This window comes from Herpailurus yagouaroundi, unplaced genomic scaffold (genome assembly GCF_014898765.1).
Source record: "Herpailurus yagouaroundi ecotype Mexico unplaced genomic scaffold, PumYag 139, whole genome shotgun sequence".
NCBI lineage: Eukaryota > Metazoa > Chordata > Mammalia > Carnivora > Felidae > Herpailurus > Herpailurus yagouaroundi.
The window spans coordinates 12,493,589-12,513,388 of NW_024412394.1; the positions used below are offsets into that span (position 1 = coordinate 12,493,589).

The 19,800-nt window shown below is 43.3% G+C and overlaps 1 protein-coding gene across 3 annotated transcripts in view; it reads right to left on the reverse strand.

Annotated features, from left to right (window-relative positions):
* RCAN2 (regulator of calcineurin 2) overlaps positions 1–19,800 on the reverse strand; it is a 275,947-nt gene that overhangs the window by 81,854 nt on the left and 174,293 nt on the right. The window lies entirely within an intron of this gene.

Sequence of the window (19,800 nt, forward strand, 5' to 3'; positions counted from 1 at the left end):
AGGCCTTTGTGGTCATGATCGCCATCTTATATGACTGGAAACACTCATGGTAAGCTGAGGTGCTCAGAACATGTTGCTGAGGTGGTCAAGAGGGAGCCTTTCTAGGCATTGCTGAGGCATTAATGAAAGAATGCTGTAGATAGAACCAGCATGCTACAGAGTGGGGCTGTTGTGTACAAAACGCCACCTGATGTAAAGGAATGTAATGAGAAGTAGGCCGTGTGTCAATAACAGTGTGACATCTGAAGGGGCTGTGTGGCTCCAAGATTGGCTTGTTTTCATGTTTAAAGAGCCAAACAATGAGAGTTGTCAACAGATGGCTCAATTGAAATCACTTTCTCCCTGGCCTGCTCAGTGTACTTCTCCTGCAGGAATCCCAGGCCAAGAATGATGCTGTGCATCACTGAATAGAGAAGGCACATCAACACTTCCAGACCAACGGTCATCCTCTGGTACACCTAAGGCTCCTACAGCCCCAGAGAACTACACTTTATAGCTTTTCTAGATAAATGTACGTGTTCTGGAATTACCATCTTCACCTTGTGGGCAATGTTAAAGGCTACGAGACAACGTAGGAAAGAACAGGGAGGGTTAAAGAGAGATGAGGATGGCAATGGTGACATTTATGACATTTATGACTTTCTGAAAGTCAGTTTTCTCTGCTCACACAGCCTACTAGCATCCCGTTTTATTTCAGCTGCCCTCACATTTATCAGACTCTGGTTGACGTGACTGTCTTCTCACTAGTGTGAGAGCTCTATTTTGGAATTCTCAGGCTTCCACACAGTGCCTTGCTCATTGCAGTAGCTCAGCAAATGTTTCTGGAAAGCTTCTGAAGCCTTTGCTCAGATGCCATCTTCTCAATGAGGGCTAACCTGGCCACTCTGTTAAAATTTCCACCTCTTGCCCCAACTCATAATACCACATTGCTTTTACTTTTTCACTATGGCACAAATTACTCATAGCATACTATGTAACTTATCCATTTATTATTTTCCCTCTCATCTCTCTCCTCCTGCTAGAATGTTCCATGGTAGTCATTTCTGACTGTCTTGTTGGGTGGTATACAATGGGCACGTGATAAATTCTGCTTGGACAGAGAACTTCCATCTCCAAATGAAAATTTCTGTCTTTAAACCCACTCAGAGCTAGTTTATTCCTCCCCTTGTGATTCCAAACCTCCATTTAGAAAAAACACAATATTTTTACTCTACTAATTAATTATTTATTTTGCACTGACTCTATGCCAGGCACTGTGCTGGGTGTTGGAGAGACAAACATGAAGAAGACTGGGTCCCTGCCTTCGAAGAGTTTAGGGTTAGTGAGGGGACATCTACAAACATGGGCTACTGTAATGCAGTGCAACAAATATGATGGCAGAGACACCCACAGGGTGCTAAGGAAACACAGAGGAGAGCATGTGTGCCTCAACAATCAGCTAGGGCTCTGGTGGAAATCAAAGCCCTGGTGCGCAGGCACTTCGAGGTTGTATAGATATTAACTAGAGAGGATGTGTGAAGATGGAGGGAGGAAGACACGGGGTCATGGTGGTAGCTGAGAACAATGAGCCTCAAAGCTCAACTGTCTATGGTCAAAAGGTGATGAAATTGTTTTCTTGTTGTATCACACATTCGGCATATATCTGCTGTGCTCCTGTTCTGTGCTAAGTTGGGGTTGCAGCGATAAACAAGAAAGACGAACATTTTTGCCCTCGTGGAGCTTACGTTCTATTGAGAAGAGACAGTTAATAAAGTAAATAGGTACGTTATATATTATGAAATAAGTGCTGTGGACAAATGCAGAGCAAGGAAGAGGGGTGAAGAGAGACGGGGATGTGTACTGCAATGCTCAGGGTTCTAATACATTCGCCTCTCTGTGGATCATCCTGACACCCTCTATTAGAAACCTTCCTACAGTTGGTGGTGGCTGGCCTACAGTATTAGTGGCTTTTCTGAAGGAAGAAGGAAGGAAAGAAGCCTTCATGTGTCATAGTAATGATAATAGTAATAACAATTTCTGTTTGAAAAAGGACTTTCCTGTGAAAGCCCTCAAGTAATTATCCAGCAAGTGGACAAATGAAAGGACATTCACGAACAGGCATCAGACAAGGACGTGGAGAGGAGGCCCAAGGCAGTGCTGAGGCACGCAGGTGCCAAGCCAGGCAGCCCGAGCTGGGATTCTAAGTCTGCCACTTCCAGGCTGGCTAACCTGGGCAGTTTCTTAATCTCGCAAAACCTTACGCTCCACACTGTGAAAGATAAATGGTGATAACAGTACTTACTTTACATGGGAGTGTGAAGAATCAATGAGATGATGTGGAAACACAGTAAAGTACAGGGGCCGGCAAGCAGCAAACACTCATCGCTGTCAAACGTTGCTCATAGAGCCAAATATGGTTTCGTCGGAGACCCCGGAGAACATAAACCCTTCTCTTAGACACATTGGCCTCTTTGTAGCACAAAAAGGCGAGAAGTCGGAACTACGGGAGAGGCGAGGCAAATGCTGGGTTGGGTAGGGCTGAGGGTGCTTTTTTTGGCAGAGTCTAAGGTAGAAGGAGACCAAAGAATCCAAGCACAGAACTGCTGAGTGAGTGGGAGAAGGGAAGAGTAGCTTCTGACAGCGTGAAATATGGTGAACGTTGGGCAGACCTGCAGGATAGGATGGGGGCATTTATGGCCATGTCACGTAAACAATAAACTGAAGAAACTCCACATTTAGTCTGGAAAGGAAGATCTGCATGTGTGAAGGACAACAGAGTAACTGTCTTCAAAGAACAAAAGCTAGGGAGCCTGGCTGGCTCAGCTGGTAGAGCATTAGACTCTTGATCTCAGGGCTGTGAGTTCAAGCCTCACAGGGCTTGTACCTCCACAGGGTGTGGAACCTACTTCAAAAACAAACAAACAAACAAACAAACAAACAAACAATAACAACAAAACCAAAGAACAAGAGTTTTTCCGGCAAACAGAGAGCAGACTTCCTCTGTTTATTCACAGAGCATACTACTACTGTTACCAGGACAAATAGGTTGAAGTTACAAGGTGGCAGAAACAAAAGAATAATCATGGAAACAGTCACACTAAGGAATGAGGGTGGGTCCCATCACTGGAGGAGATCAAGGACAGGCTGGAATACTGGAAGGGAGATGGCTACATCAAGGAAGGGGACCTTCATCATCTCTCCAGTTCTTCCCCACCCTGAAGTTCTGACTTACAGCCTCAACAAAGGGGGCAAAAAAAAAATGAGAAGCCTGGAGGGCTCCAAGCTTGAAAATAATTTTAATAAAGGTGATCAATAGATAAGAGATGGAGGTGAACCTACTGATAAGTTTATAGAAATAAAGTCACGAGGTGATGATAATAGCGTCCATGAAGAGTGCCCCCAATACTGTTTTGCTTAATCCTCACCATAAGCCTGGATTAATATCACCCTCATTGCCATTTCATACGTGAGCAAAGGAGACCTAGAAAGCTCAGGTCTCTTGCCCATGCATTCTGCCAGAAAGGGCAGACCTATAACTAGACCCGTTTCCTGACTTCTAGTCCACTATATTCTTTCCAGTTCATTCTACACAATCCATACAGGACTATGAAAGGGCATAAAAATGGAGACATGGGTGTTTAAGGAATTATAACAACCTCCTGGAGAGCCTAATGGAGAGTCCATATTTATCTCCTTTTTCCTATTTAGGCTAGACTCCTGGGGTCCTGTGATCTTCCTAAATTATGACTCTTAACACTCTGATGGTTCTCATGGCTCACGGTATTTATTACAGTGGTTTGGTTGGTGGTCAAGGTCATCCACAACATTAGCTATCCTCACTCCTCCCTCTACAGCATTATCTTCCCCTACGCTGCATATACTGCTGTAGGACAAGTGGAGGACAATAGAGAGTGGTGGGGATTGCGGGATGCTGGCTTTGTTGAAAAGAGGAGACTTAGCTCATCTTGAGCCAAGAAATGGAGTCAGCAGGTGATGATAATACAGTTCTTGAGGACTGTCCAAACTGTTGTGTTGAATTCTCACCATAATTCTGGGAGATCAATGGCAGCCTGTGGGAAAAGAGATTCAGGGATGCCAGTTCTACCAACTCTTTAAGGGAATAGGATGGAGATTTTAAATGTAGAATCTCCCTAATTTGTAAAGGCTGGCAATGAATTATGTTTAATAAGACCACATGGTACAGGACAAATAAAACCAACCTACAAATCTCGTTCATAGGTGGCATTTTTTTCAACTTCTGATCTAAAGATGCACCATTTATTTATTTATTTTTTAACAAGTAAGGCTTTATTTTTAAAAAGTATTTAATTATTTATTTTGAGAGAGGGACAGAGAGAGCAAGTGGGGGAGGGGCAGAATGGGAGAGAGAGACAGAGAAAGAGAGAGAGAGAGAGAGAGAGAGAGAGAGAGAGAGAGAGAATCCCAAGCAGGCGTTGTGCTGTCACTGCAGAGCCTGATGTGGTGCTCAAATCCATAAACAGTGAGATCATGACCTGAGCCAAAACCAAGAGTCGGATGCTTAACCAATGGAGTCACCCAGCACTCCTAAAAATGTACCTTTTATATGAAACTGGTCTTTATTTGACCAACTTGAAGGGAGTCCTGCTTCCTGGAAGCCCATTATTACTAACGTGCACCTTTCTCAGGGCAGTTACACTAGTCAGCCCTGCTAGACTGTAAGGTTTTGAGAGAACAAGTTTTCTAGCTTTTGAGGATTAACATGGTGCTCCATTCACATTAGGTACTTATGAACAATTTGTGAACCTGGATTTAATAGAAAAAGACTTGAAAGGACTCAGTTTCGCTTACATTTGAAGCCAATAAAAGGGGTTGATGAGAAAGGTTCCAGACTCCAAGCGTGGGTAATGACAATAATTACCTGGAATAACTGTGTAGGTGGATTAAGCAGAAGGTTCAAGGGGAAGTTGAGATATTCAGAGTTTCATATTATGCTCATTCAGACTCAAGAGCTTAAAGTACTTTTGGGTTTATTTCACTTCCAGGTACAAGAAAGAATCTGGAGCAGGAACACCACCAGGCAGTCTACAAAATTTTTTTGTGTTTAGAGCTTCTATTCTGTAACACAAATTAGAAGGAAGACTGAATGAGGGCACATACTGTCCTGTTCCAACACACTCAGTGGAAAAACTTTGTTTCCCAATATTTGTAAAAAAGAATGAAGATGGATTCATATTTCTTCCAAAGAAATCTCCTAGTTGACCTAATGCAAGATTGCTGCTTGCTCATCTCATCTTAGTATTGGCAAATAAATAGTGGCTCTTAATAATTTTCGATTTTTGCCACAGCGTTGAACCAAAGGAAGCCATTGGTATCATCAATATTAGCAACCTCATGGGAAAATCGTCCGTGTTATCATTTTTGCAGTCTTGAAAGACCTGATGGATTTTTATTTATTTTTTTTTCACTGAAATGGTTGATGCCCTGTGCAGGAATGTTATTCAGAAAATTGTGTGGACTTCAGGAAAATGACATATTTGTGGCTGGAGTTAATATGTGATCTTAATAGAGCAGAACTGCTGTGTCTTTAACAGAACTAAATCTCATGATTGGACTCAGATGAATTTAAGGTATTTTCATCATCAAAGTTTAGAGAGGAAGAGGAAAGAAAAACAGTAGCCATTTATGGAGTAGCTGTATGCTTTAAGTACCTTCTTATTCCATTTATAACACCCTAAAGAATAGCATTATTCTATCTGCTTTACAAATGAGAAAACTGTGACTCAGAGATCAAGAAAACTCCCCAAGACTACAAAACTCATAACTGTTAGAGTCAGGATTCCAGCCCGGGATGGTCTGGCTTTAAAACCTACTCAGAGACCTCTTCATGCTACCCAGTGCTCATCTTGGGATCTTTCCTTCCAGTGGACTACCAGAGAAATTAAATTACTTGCTCCTGGGTCAGCCTTCCTTCTGTCTCCCCACAGCCCACGGTGCATCATGGGCTTTGTTGCATCGCTGAAGGGCAGAGGAAGGCTGAAGACATCTCAGTAGCTCTGGAGGCAGAAACTTGCTGGCTTATTCAACATAGTTCCAGCCCTATCCAATGGCTTCAAAGGATCTGAATGATACTCTGGATCTGATTGGAGATCAGTTGCCATCTCTTAATAAAGTTCTGTCTGCAAACAGACAGAACTACCCCAGTGGTTAGCAACAGTTCATAAAGCAGGGTAAGTGTGAAGGACACCTAGTCAGCATGGACAAATGGCAAGTGCCATGGCACTGAGATGGGACTGGGGAGCCTGCCTGCTGGGCTCTAATTTCACCAGCTGATCTAAAGGGAAGTGGCCGCATTGGAGAGCACTTGGTACGTGCCATGCTTTTCAAACCCCAGATCAAAGCTCGCCTCTTTCATGAAACTTGACAAATTTCTCCTAAGTCTGTGTGTTCTGAGGATTCATTAACCCCTTCTGTGCTGTTATTCAACATATGTGAATTCTCGAATGTGAGTTCTCAAGTCATTTATTTAAAGGGTACATTTGTCACCTGCACTAGACATTGCCACGCGCCCCTCAATATCCACCTTCCTCCTCTGTTTATGATCCTGAGTTTTAGTTGGGCACAGGGCTACCAGGAACATTCTCAGCCTCTCTTGCATCTGGTGGTGTTTATGTGTCTGTGTTTCCAGTTGAATCTAGGAAGTAGAGATGTGGATACGTGCCCATTTCGGAGCCTACCCTGACAGGCGGAGATGTTCCCCCTGCCCTTCCTCCATCTTGCTGAATAAAACAAAACCAGCAATAAACTCAAGCACCATTACTTCACTGCCCCATCTAACCTTTATTCAGCATCTATTAAATTTTGACTATTGTATGGAGGCAAGACTGCTGGCACGATGGCAAAAGGACATGGCCTCAAATGTTTCTCTCTCTTTGCTTTGTGGCTGCTAAATTCAGGGAATTTTAGCCCCTATGAATATCTTTTAGCAATAATATAATATTAAGTTGTGATCTTTTGTTTGTTCTGTGTGTGTATTTGCTTTCGGGAGGGGCTCGGAATAGTCTAGGTCCTGCATTTAACATCACTGAATTTTTATCCCCAAGTTGTTAAAAATCTGAAGAGCCTTAAGGTAGACTTTTTGGATGGAGGACATCTGTCTGTGAGTGTAAGTTTGTCTCCTTCACCCACAGAATAGGCGACTCTCCAGGGCAGGGATTAGGGTTTGGATTCCTGATTTTAGGTTCTTGGCTCTAGGAGACAATCAATACATGCCTGCTGAGGTGAAAGTACTTCCTGAGTACCATAGTGCTAACAAACACACCTTCCTTCCCCAAAATACAACCTTGTTGAATCGCAATCTGATGACATCCTCCAGACCGGCTGCCAATCTGTTTTGACTTCTTTCCTCTTTAAAAAGAAGAAACAGAGGGATAACCAAAGGCAATTAACAAGGTGATTTGGAGATGCTGGGACTCTGCCTCTTCCTGCCTGGCCGGGCTGCGGGCTGAGGCAGTCCCCTCCTCTTTGATGGAGCTGCAGGAGTAGCCTTGGTGTGGCCACAGTCACAATACAACCAGAGAGGATTTTCTGCCAGAGCAGGCGGATGAGTCACTCCTCTGCTTAAAATGCTTTCCGTGGCTCGATCCGATTGGACTTGAGCATAAGGTCCATCATTATGTGGGCCTGGCATCCACCCAGGCATTACTTCTTAGCAGCATCACAATTTTCCCTGGCATTTCTGCTCTGACACAGGCCCCTTCCACTCCCAGAGCTATCCCCTCCTACTTCTATCTTTCCTTCACCTATCAAACACCTACTTAACCTGTAAAGCTGTAATTTAAGAGTTGTCCCTTTGGGGACACCTTTCCTCATCATTCCAGACCACCCTCATATCAATTCCCAAAGCATACTGGCTTTACCCAAACCACAGCATTTTCTAAACTTTACGTATCTATTTACCACCTCCACTCCTCCACCAGCCTGTGAACTCCTTGAGGCCAGAGGCATGTCTCCATTCCTGAACTCTCAAGTATGGAAGCAGTGCTCACTACCTTACAGGTGCTCCATCACGTTTGATAAATGTGGGGGGAACGGATGAGACGTCTCATAGGCATTGGTAATAATTTATTGATCACCCATCTACCAGTAGCCCTTAACCTAAATCTGTACCTTTCTTTTACATAAATAAGAAAAGTCATAAAGAAGACATAGCATGCATTCAGGTCTTTTTGCTTCCAAAGACCAAATTGCTTTGCACTAAACAAGTATACCAAGTTATTTCTTGGGTCTACTGCCAAGAACTATACAATGAGGATGCGAGATAAGAATAAGTAAACTTTAATGTCTCTACTGGGCGGGTACATAACTTGGGGGAATGCTTCTATCCTGAATTTCTCATTGAGAGCATACTTCCCACCTGCATCAAAGGGCTGGCATGAAGAAACACTCAATGAAAGACGGTCCAGTCTTCTGAAGCTTATGGAAATGTTGATTGTTGTTAATAATAGGGTAAGTGTTATTTAAATATAGAGTATTACTTTGCCGAGCACTACAAAGTATGGAACACTTCTTACAATGTGAGAATATAAAGTAGATCATCCACTAACCCACTCATTAATGATTCAGATCTACTGAGTATTTATTCAGGCAACAAAGAGTAGAGCTTTTAGTTCAGTTCTTGCGTGTGCGTGCGTGTGTGTGTGTGTGTGTGTGTGTGTGTGTGTTTTAAGTGTCACAGAATTGTTTACTAGTCTTATGACACAAGTTAATAAGGAGTCAGAGGTAGGTGCACATGGCAGGTACAGAGTTTTTAGGGCAAGAAGCCTATTAAGCAAAAGAGAAATTGAGCTCAGCTTGGGTAATTAATCTAATTTCCACCTATCTCCGCAGTTTTAAAATAGAAATGAGAAGTGAAGGTCAATATTGAAAGTATTGCAATTACAGTTTAGCATTACTGTGGTGAAAATAGTCTATAAGTCCATTTAAAACTCCTGCTCAAGGAGAGGTGTTTAAATCTGTTTTGAAGACATGGGTTGCGAGTTCAATCTCTCTTTACATTAAGGGGCATCTTGCCTTAAACCTCTGTGTCCTGCCATACATACCTCTCTCTGACTGCTGATTACACCTGACCTTTTACCTAAAAACCGAGACCTTCCCTTTCAAAGAAGGTGGTCTAACTGAATGTTCAATGACACTCAGAATCGGAGCCTGTCATTCCTTTGTTAACATACATTTTCTCAATGCTACCACAAGGTAGCCTCTCAAAACACAGCGGTGGACAAGGGGAAAAGCCCCTGCCCTCAGGAAGCTTGCATTTGGTAGGAGGGGATGGAAATAAACTCACAGTGTGTCACATTGTGATTGTGTTGTGACAGAACACAAGGCAGGGTGAGGGGTGGAGAGTGACCAGCAGGGCTGTGTTATTTTAGATTGGGGGGGTCAAAGAATGGCTCCATAACAGAGGAGCACACCAGGTGGACCGCCAGGTGGACTCTAAGAGCACTTCGAGCAGAGCTCACAGGAAACACAAGTTAAAGAGCTTGCCTGGCATGTGCCGGGAGCAAGGTGGTTAGAGCCAAGTGAGAGGAAGAAATACCCAGAGGAGATGAGGTGGACAAGGCAGCTGGGGTAAGGTCCGATGAACCTTGAGGACCACAGCAAGGCCTTGGGCTTTATTCTGAGTGAGATGGGAACCACTGAGCCTCTGAATTTTGGCCAAGTCGGGGTGGGGGGTTTCCAGACTGCTTCCCTTTCCATTAACTCAGTCACATCAGCAACTTCCGCATGGCTTCACTTCCTCCACCCCCAAGTGGCTGCGGACTGAGGATACTTCCTGTTTATCCAGCCACTTGATTTCCTGCTGTCTCCTGCTCTCAAGGGGACGCTTACCTAGGGGCATCTGGAAAAGACAGGAGGAGGCACAAACCAGCGAAGACACACAGCCTGAGACCTGCAGCATCCCTGCCACCTGTCTGGGTCTCTGGTTTCCTCCCCGGTTGCTGAGCCAGGGGCTTCCCACTCCAGTTCTGTGACCTCAGAGTGTCACTGAGGAAGGGCGCTGTTGCCCCTGTGCAAAGCTGAGTTGAAAACTGCAGGGGAAGAGTATGATGTAATTAGGGGCGGGAAAAGTAAAGTGCCCGGGCAAGATAACTCAAAACTATATCAGAAGTCTACTAATATTGAAAATGATGATGGTGATGGTGACGAAGGCTAACTTTACTTAGGCCTGTTCTGTCTGCTAGTCACTGTGTTAAGTCTTTTTATATACTCAAATGCAGGGGCTCCCCGCTACTGACCTCTGAGGTAGATACTATTATTTTCTTCCTTTGGTAGTTGAAGAAACTTGAGGCAAAGAAGTAGGTCTCCTTGCTCAAGGTCACAGAGTCAGTAAGTATCCAACTAGCCAAACAGAGAATTCTAGGTATTAGGCTGTCTGACTTGGAGGCTGGGGTTGCTTCCTTCTCACATGCCCTATGTCAACAAAGGAGGCTTCTCTAGAGGCTGGAGCAGTGTGGTCTTTTTTTGGGAAAAATGAAATGGAGTGGAGTAAAGGCCAATACTGCATCATGACAGAGCACAGGCTTTTGCACCCAACAGACCATTAATCTCTGTATCTCTGGAGTCTAGTGTGAGACCTTGAACAAGGAAGGCACTCAATACATATTTGATGAATGAATGAATGAATCAATGAATGAATAAAAGCACTCTGCATAGAGCTTGACAAATGGTAAGTGCTCAATATACTGTTGCTATTATTAAGTGTGCTCACTGCTGATGCTTCCTATTTTAGGAAAAGTGGCCTGAGATGACTGTCTTAGTCAATACTAAAAGCTCAGTGAAGTCACAGAAGATGAAATCAATTCTATTAGATGTATTATCGATGCAGGCAATGATAATACCCCAAGAAATCTTGGGTTCTGAACAAAATCCCAGTCCCAGCTTCCCCTTATGAATTGTGTGATCTTATTTACCTTGGAAGCGTCCTGTGAGAACGCTGAGTTTTGCGTAATTTAGAAAGCACTGTCCACAAGTAAATTATTATTATTGTGATTAGCACTCTCATCACTGCTGCTCCATAGTTCTTCACAGGTCACCCCTCGCCCGTCAGTGGAAAATGTTCGTGACCCCAGGAAAGCAGCAGAAGAGCCGTCACGCCAGGTGTTATCAGTCTATTGGTGAGCCCTAGGGTTTTCCATCACTTTCCTTCCCTCCTCCCCACGACTAGATGGCATTATTAGATTTTGAAGCAAATTTTAAAATGAAATCCAGAACCGATGCTATGCCTAGGATTGTCACAATGTTAGATTTATGGAGAAAAGTAAAATGATCTCAACTAGGGATCTATAGAAAAAAAAGTAGTATTCCTACCCCTGATAAGAAATACAAGCCAGAAAGGGTGTTTCAAATACTAGAAGAAATATTATATATGAGTTCAATGTCTTATCCTCTAAGAGTTACATCTTTTCCCCCAATAATGAAATAATGGCTTATTAATTAATCCTTGGGGATTAATCCTGTAGTAGCAGAAAGAATGAAGCAAACCACATGATTCCCCGTTCTGCCAAGTAACGGCTACGTGATTTTGTGGCAAAAAATTTTGTCTCTCTGATTAGGAATCTGTTTTTTTTTTTTAATTTTTTTTTTTAACATTTATTTATTTTTGAGACAGAGAGAGACAGAGCATGAACGGGGGAGGGTCAGAGAGAGGGAGACACAGAATCCGAAACAGGCTCCAGGCTCTGAGCTGTCAGCACAGAGCCTGACGCGGGGCTTGAACTCACGGACTGCGAGATCATGACCTGAGCCGAAGTCGGCCGCTTAACCGACTGAGCCACCCAGGCGCCCCAGGAATCTGTTTTTAATGGGGCAATAGCCTTGGCCTATTAAGGGGATGTCAAGGAGTGCCTGGTGTGTGCCTTTTGCTGACACTTAGAAGTAGTCAGTGAATTGGGGGCGCCTGGGTGGCTTAAGTCGGTTAAGCCTCTAACTCTTGATCTCAGCTCAGGTCATGATCTCATGGTTTGTGAGTTCAAGCCCAGCATTGGGCCTGTGCTGACAGCGTGGAGCCTGCTTGGGATTCTCTCTCCCCCTACCTTGCCCTCCCCCATTCATTCTCGTGCCCTCTTTCTCTCAAAATAAATAATAAATAAATTTAAAAAAAAGGAACTATTCAGTGAATGGGAAGAGTTGTTAGAATTTCTAAATAACATATAATATTGTTCTAAGGAGATGAAAATCTCTTGGGGTTTACATTTGTCATCATGTGGAATGGTTTAATGATCAACATATTAAATGGCTCCCCGAAATCAAATCTTTGGGGCACAGCATGAACACTGATCACCTATTCCTTTAGAACCACCAGAGATGACGGAAAAATCTTACAACTAAGCAGCAAACTACCTTATTGTTGGGACACGAAGAATATTATGGAAGGTGCTATTTTGAGGGATCAAAGCTGGTCTGTGGTCTAATCTACCAGAGAAGGATAAATTTGCTAACATCATCTTGCTAGAAGCGGAGGGATCAAGACCTTTTGAAAAACCTTTAAAAATAGGTGTTCATAGTTCAGGGCTCACATACCGGATTCTGGAGGAGCAATTGTGCCACTAGACTGTAGAGATATACAGATCCCTTTGGTCTATAATAATAAGAAGAAAAGACCATGGGTTTCCTAGCATTTCCCCTGCCTTCAGGAATTGTTTAGGCTTCTGTTTAACTTTTTTTTTGACAGGAACCTTCTCTGGGCTCTTAATCCCCTGACAAGTTTAAGACCTAGATAGGCCAGAGTAGAAGAGAAGAAACCTTCCACGGCCATGGAAGGAAAAAAAAAGAAAAAAGAAAAATATATAGTGTATATATGCAACATATTGTTGTGTGTGTGTGTGTGTGTGTGTGTGTGTGTGTGTGTGTGTGTGTTTTCCACCTAGATACATTTCATCAAAAAAGGAATATGAAAGAGCACATACAGTGAATATTTTCAAGGGAAGGTCTAACTTGGTAGGTATTTCATTCTCAACTACTTTTCAATTCTCCATTCTAGATAAAATGGAGAGAATACAACTTGTACCCGCTTGAAATCCTCATTAAATGAAATTGCATTGTGTTTTTATAAGTCGTATTTGGAATGAGTTTAGATTTAGAGCTGGGAAAGGATACATTCTCTTTACGTAAACAAATTCTAGGCCACGCGTGGGCTGGAGAGTTTATGACCTCTCTGGAAAGCTGAGCTATTCACCACAAAGTCACGATGGCTACTAAGCTTACAACCTGAACAGATCAAGTGATAATAAATGTTTCAGATATCATTTTCCTTATTGTCAATTCTGAGCTTCATCAGAAAGTACTAAAACAGGCTATTATAAATTATTGATAGTTGTATTTGAACAGAATCAGATGCAAATCGTACTCTCTGAGTTTTACATTTAAATCTACTACTTTAGGAGAGCAGTGTTAACAAGGATGTTGTGTCACTGTTGTCGCTCAATAAATCTGGCACTTAGGGTAGAGGTGGAAACTGTCAGTGTCTCAGTTACTTTCCAACAGTTAAAAGACTCTTTGAACAGATAAGCAAGTTTTTAGTTGACTTTCCTGCTTGACAATGTCATTAGTTGAATATTATACCTTGTCTTCCCCTAACATGACAGGTGGCTGAGAAATCTGTCTGTTAACCTTCTCAAAGAGCATCTGCCACTTGCATAAAATCACTTCTTCCAAGTCTGTGAAAGATGTTTGCTACTTTCTTCAGAGGCAAGAAAATAGTCAATATAGCACCTCTAAGAATATTAGGTTCCTCAAAGTATCTTTAGGGTTAACTTCTAACATTCAGTTTTGCGTTAAGTCATTTATTTTCAAAAATGACCTCAATTCCGGCACATTTTATTATTGGAGAAAAGAGCAAGTTTTTGTTTTGCTGGAGGGTTAAGATCTGCTATGAATATGCCACCCCACCCACCCTCCCATACACTCCTTTGTGGTGGTCAGAAAATAAAGTGGACAGATATATGAAACAAATGTTATTTAATATTACAGCCATCAAAGACAGTATGAGTAACATTTTGGCTACTCTAAGTTACCATGTATACTCTAGAGGGTTTCATTCTTTGTTGAAAACTAAATCATGTACAGCTCAAAGTGGTCAATGTTACCCAGTGAGTGCAATGGTTTCTGAAGACTCTGAAAGAAACTGTAGAGCTCTGTAGAGACATAAGGTCATGGTTGTGGTCACCACAAGGTCATTGTTGCGATCACCATAAGGTCATGGTTGCAGTCAGACCCTCTACCCAGCACTGTGTTTGCAAGAAGCAGGAGAAATAGGCATGAGGCTTGACCAGCTCTCCTGACAAATACCCACAAGCGTCTCGTCCAAAACAACCCGCAATACTCATTACCCACATATTCACTGTGTTGCTTGTCTCTCTCCTCAAAGCAAGGTACACAGTGTATCATACCAGCTCTGCTCCAGCCTTCTCCTCCTACGATCCCACCAAACAAAACAAGTAATTTGAAATATCCAGTGGTTCAAAATGACAAAGAGATTTCATTGTATTAAGTGGCCTCGATGTGCTGGTTTCTTACATAACTCACACAACAGCATGACACAGACCATGAGTCAGCCACCTCATACTATTGTGTGAAAAAGAAAACCAAATACACAAAGCATTGAGCATTTCCCTCAGCATGATTATCATGTGTCCAGAAAAGTTAAGAGACTTGCCCAAGGTTACATGGATTGGAAGGATACTGGGACGATTTCAAAAGCAGAGGAGAGAAAGTAGGACTTAGGAGTTGACCTTAAAAAGGCCCTGGCCTTTCTGAAGTGGGGGTGGGGTGGGGGGGGGAGTGCAAGGGCAAGTCCTAGAGAAACCCTAAGATTCCAAGCATAGGAAGAACTATTATGCTGAGAATAATTTCCTGCTTATATTACTTCTTCACCCCAGAGAACTAACAGGCTTAAAATGTAGCATGAGGAAATCAGCCTAAGCACAGCTTCTAGAAAGAAGAATCTTTTAAAAATCTGAATAAGGGCCTAAGATAGTAATAGCCTCAGTGGGTCTCTGAATGAATGCTTGATTGAAATAGGTTAAATGGGGTCCTGAGTAAAACAGCAGAACTTCAAATAAGATGGCCTCTCTTCATCTACCGTCCCCTCTACTGGAATGCTTTGCCCTCAGATCTAAATGTGGCTCTCTCCCTCACTTCATTTAGATCTCTGAATGACATTGCAACAATGACATTTAATAAACTGTCACCTCCCAGAAATGTTTCTACTGGACATCCATTCAAAAGTCGTGAATGGAATTTCCGGAGAAAGACAAATAGGGCAGAATTCTATTTGCCCGATTTCCTCCCCTTTCTTGGTACTGTTGATTTAGCAGCTTTGGAAAAATTTAGGAAACTGGAGCCTGAAGGGCCCCCAAAGCAACCCCCTCCTCCAACAATTTATCCCCTCACAGCTTCATTTTTCTTCATAGCCCTTATCACTACATGAAATTACAGAATACGTTTATTTGTTTACTGGTTGACTGTCTACCTCCCCTGTTAGACTATACACTCCATGAGGGCAGGGATGTCTGTCTTGCCCATCTCCCAGTGTCTAAAGCATTGCCTGGCAAGTAGTTAAGTGCACCACACATGTTTTTGAATGAATGAACAAATCTCTACTACCTTTGAAACTTTTGTTTTTCTAATAAGATCTGTCCTGTTTCCTGCCTGTTTCCCAATGAGAAGAAAGGAGTTTGTGAGCCCCCCTGTCCCCTGTATGAATGCCCATGGAGAAAAGACTGGATCCATGGAATATGAATCAGGAGCCCTCTACCCCAGAGAGGAGGCATCCACCTCTTTCCTGTAGGAAAGGCTTCTATTACAGAGGACGGATAGTCCCAGCCTTGGACGTCCCCAAGGGGATGGGAGATATTCTGCTGCAGGCTGCCTCTGTAGCTCTGAGAAGGCCACCCATGGTGGCCAGCAGTGGAGAAGAGTGTTTAGCATTGGCTCAGAACCAGGTGGAAGCAACGCAGGTGTGGTGAACTGGTCAAAAGTATTGGGTGAGTCTCAACATTTCTGGCAGCTTAGCGACATTGCTGCTAAAACTGCATGTATCATACCTTCATTTGGGGGATATGGCTCAAAGTGTGTAAGCAGAGGTTACTCTAGGTAATTCTTGACTGGCCAGATCTTCACTTAGCTGTGCCTAAGAGAGACAAGATGCTGACTTTATATGATAATCCATTCAGATCAGCCAAGTTAGAAGTTCTGGGCTTGAGGCCTGGGCATTGTCAATACTTTTTAAAGTTCTCCAGGGGATACCGATGTGCAGTCAAGTTTAAGAACCACTGGACTAACGTGAAATATAAATTTCATTATCCATATTTAGATCCCTTTCATTTTCTCAAGGGTGTGGTTCCCCGTGGAGGAGGAAGATCACTTTTAGAAATATGAGAAGAACACCGGACAAAATCAACCCCCCACACACACATGCACAATCTACCATTCATCAGATCATTTTCCTTCTATTGGGAGGGCTTCAAATTTCTTCATCTTTCCGAACATTCTTCTGCCATAAAACAGACCACTAAGTTCATACCACCACCGACGGGACTTCTTGGAGACAGACAAATATGGCAGAACTCCATGTGCTTGATTTCTTCCTCTTTTCGGTACTATTGCTCTAGCAGATTTGACACAATTTAGGAAACGGGAGCCCGAAGGACCCTCAATGCAACCAGCTGAGATCCACTGAGGATCTTTATCCATTGAGGATAAAGCTTTCTAAGTTGCGATGAGATACTAGAGAGGGAGAGAGCCAGAGCATAAGAGACTCTTAAATACCGAGAACAAACTGAGGGTTGATGGTGGGGGGGGGGGGGGGGGGGGGGGGGGGGGTGATGGGTATTGAGGAGGGCACCTTTTGGGATGAGCACTGGGTGTTGTATGGAAACCAACTTGACAATAAATTTCATATTAAATAAATAAATAAATAAAAAAGATACTAGATTTGCATATGCCTCTACTCCTTTCTTTTTTTCTTTTTAATTTTTTTTTCAACATTTATTTATTTTTGGGACAGAGAGAGACAGAGCATGAACGGGGGAGGGGCAGAGAGAGAGGGAGACACAGAATCGGAAACAGGCTCCAGGCTCCGAGCCATCAGCCCAGAGCCTGACGCGGGGCTCGAACTCACAGACTGCGAGATCGTGACCTGGCTGAAGTCGGACGCTTAACCGACTGCGCCACCCAGGCGCCCCTCCTCTACTCCTTTCAAATAAACGACTGCATTTGTGAAGAGTGCCTTGCATAACCATGCTTTTGCATGGGTGCTATGTGTAGAAAGTGAGCGTCTGTACAACGCAAAAAGGCCCGAGATTAATCAAGCTGGATGCAGGCAGGTGAGACAAATCCTCCCTAGGTACCTCCTTTGCTCTGACACTAATTATTAAAGACTCTGAAGAAAGGAACTGCTGGCTCTACCCTGTATCAGGGATTGGTGATTAATGAAATTTACCTTGGGAGAAACTTTGGTGCCAGCATTTTACATTTGAACATCTCTTCCTGACAATAAGCAGTGCTCACCTCTCAACAAACCTCCTTAGCCTGCCTTAGTTTGTTCATTTCCCCCCTTTTTCATAAGTACAAATTAGGTCTTTGCTTGATAATGATGTCACCATTTTACATTAAATGATTAAATGTCTGAAAGGAAGAGCTGTGCTTTCTAAATTGCTAGTGTGTGTTGTGTGTGTGTATGTGTGTGCGTGTGTGTGTGTATGTGTGTGTGTGTGTGTGTGTGTGTGTGTGTGTGTATGTGTTTGGGGATTTGGAAGGGAAAACAGGCTCTGTGTCCCGGATGGTCAGTGTAAACTCAGCTGGAGTTAGGACATTCCAATTAACTGGCCAAAATAACCTATCACCTTCAGAGAATGTCTCAAAAGATGACAGCGACAATTATGGCTACAGCTAACAGCTATTGGACACTAAAGATGTGTCAGGCACTGTGTTAATTATTTCACATGTATTATTTTCTTTAATCCTCCTACCAAGCCAACGAGGTAGAAACTACTCTTATACCCACGTTACAAGTGAGAAAATAAGGCACAGAAAAGATTTGACCCAAAGAAACAAATCCATTGTGATTCAGCGGTGTTTAGCAGTAAAGACATCTAATGTGTCTTTCTGGTGAGAGTCTTGCCAGAAAACCCCATGAATTTCTGATGAACAGCATCAGCTGCTTTATAATCTGGCCCTGCCACACTCCGCTGTTTCCTCTCCAATCCCTCACAGACATCCTACTGCAGTCAAATGCATTGACTCACTTGACTGCAAAATGGAATGTTTCCCGTCCCCATGCCTCTCCTTTCTGTATCAAAATCCACCCATCTTCGAGTTCAAGTTATCACTTTCTCCACGAAGCCATCCCAACCATTCAGATACAACCAGCTGCACAAATTTTGCGTCCCCGTCATTCCACAAAACACCCCCTGTCTTTAAGAAATATTGTATGTCTTTGTTGCAGACACCTCCATCATGTAAGCGTATTTTAAGCTCCTTCCGTGGCCTGGCATATCGCAGATCCCTAATACACATTTCCTCATTATCATTTCTTGGACCCAAAAAAGTTCAGATGATCTTAACGACATTTGCAGAGCAAGCATGTAATCAACAGAGAACGGGTAAGGACCGAGGGAACTATATATAAAGTTTTGCTTTACAGACACGTAATTCTGTTCCAGCAGTTGCTGGAAGACGTGTCTCTCCTCAGTTACCCGCACCACGCTTTGAGTTGGCTTTAAACTGGAGGGGCTTTGATGGCTGCTCTCTCTCCGGAAAGGCTATGGCAGGTATGAGCGGCAGGACCGGGACTCTTTGCACGCGTGTTTCCATTCTGGACACCACCGCAGGGGGTGCCAAACCACCGCATTCTGATTTTCTGAACCTCAATATGACAGGTGGTAGACACTTCCACAGCGCTGGCAGAATTGGTGAACGTGGAGCCACACGTCTGCAATAGGCAGGAACACCAGACCGGACTCTTGAGTCTGTTTCAAGAGTGCTCGACACCGCAGTCTTGAATGACAGAGCCAAGTGTGATAAATGTAGGGAACGCAAAAATCCCCACCTGGGAAGCAGCGGGGTGTCACCTACACAGTCAACAATAAAGAATTCAGGGACCTCCTTTAAGTAAAGACTAAGGCGAGGGTGGAAAATGATTATGCAATGTAATTCCCCTTTTCTTCCTCCCGTTACACAATGAGTAACTGTCCTTTCTGTGTGTGTCAACTGTTTACACAAGAAGCTTCTGCCCATTCTTCTTTTCAGTACGAGAGGAGAAATCAAAATTCCCATTGTACAAGCACGGAATCTTGTTCATGATATAAAACCAAATGGAAAAAAAACAAAAAAGGCTGAGTATCATCAGGGGACAATTACCCGTGACAATTAAACAATAGCGGCAGACAATCTGTGAGGACCAACGGCCTGGAACGTTCCGTCTTAAGATGCAAAAGCTGTTTATGCCTGAACTTTCTTTATGGACAACTGCTGAGGGAAAATGACTTGCTTCCTTTGCCTGACAAAGCAAATGGAGGCGGCTGCCCTCCAACTTTGATTTCCAGGGAGCTAGAGATTGAAACTGCCATCTGTGGAACAGCTTTTGTTCAGTATGAAGACCGCACCGCAGCACCGTCAAGTGACATGCCACGAAGGGGGTTGCTTGTCCCACTATCAGGGTGTCCCGGGTGCAGTGTTTATTACGTGTGCTTCTTTTCATTCACTCGTCGATCTAATACCCCACTCAACATTAAGGACCGGCAAATTCTCCCTATTGACACAGATACGAGACAACGAAAACAT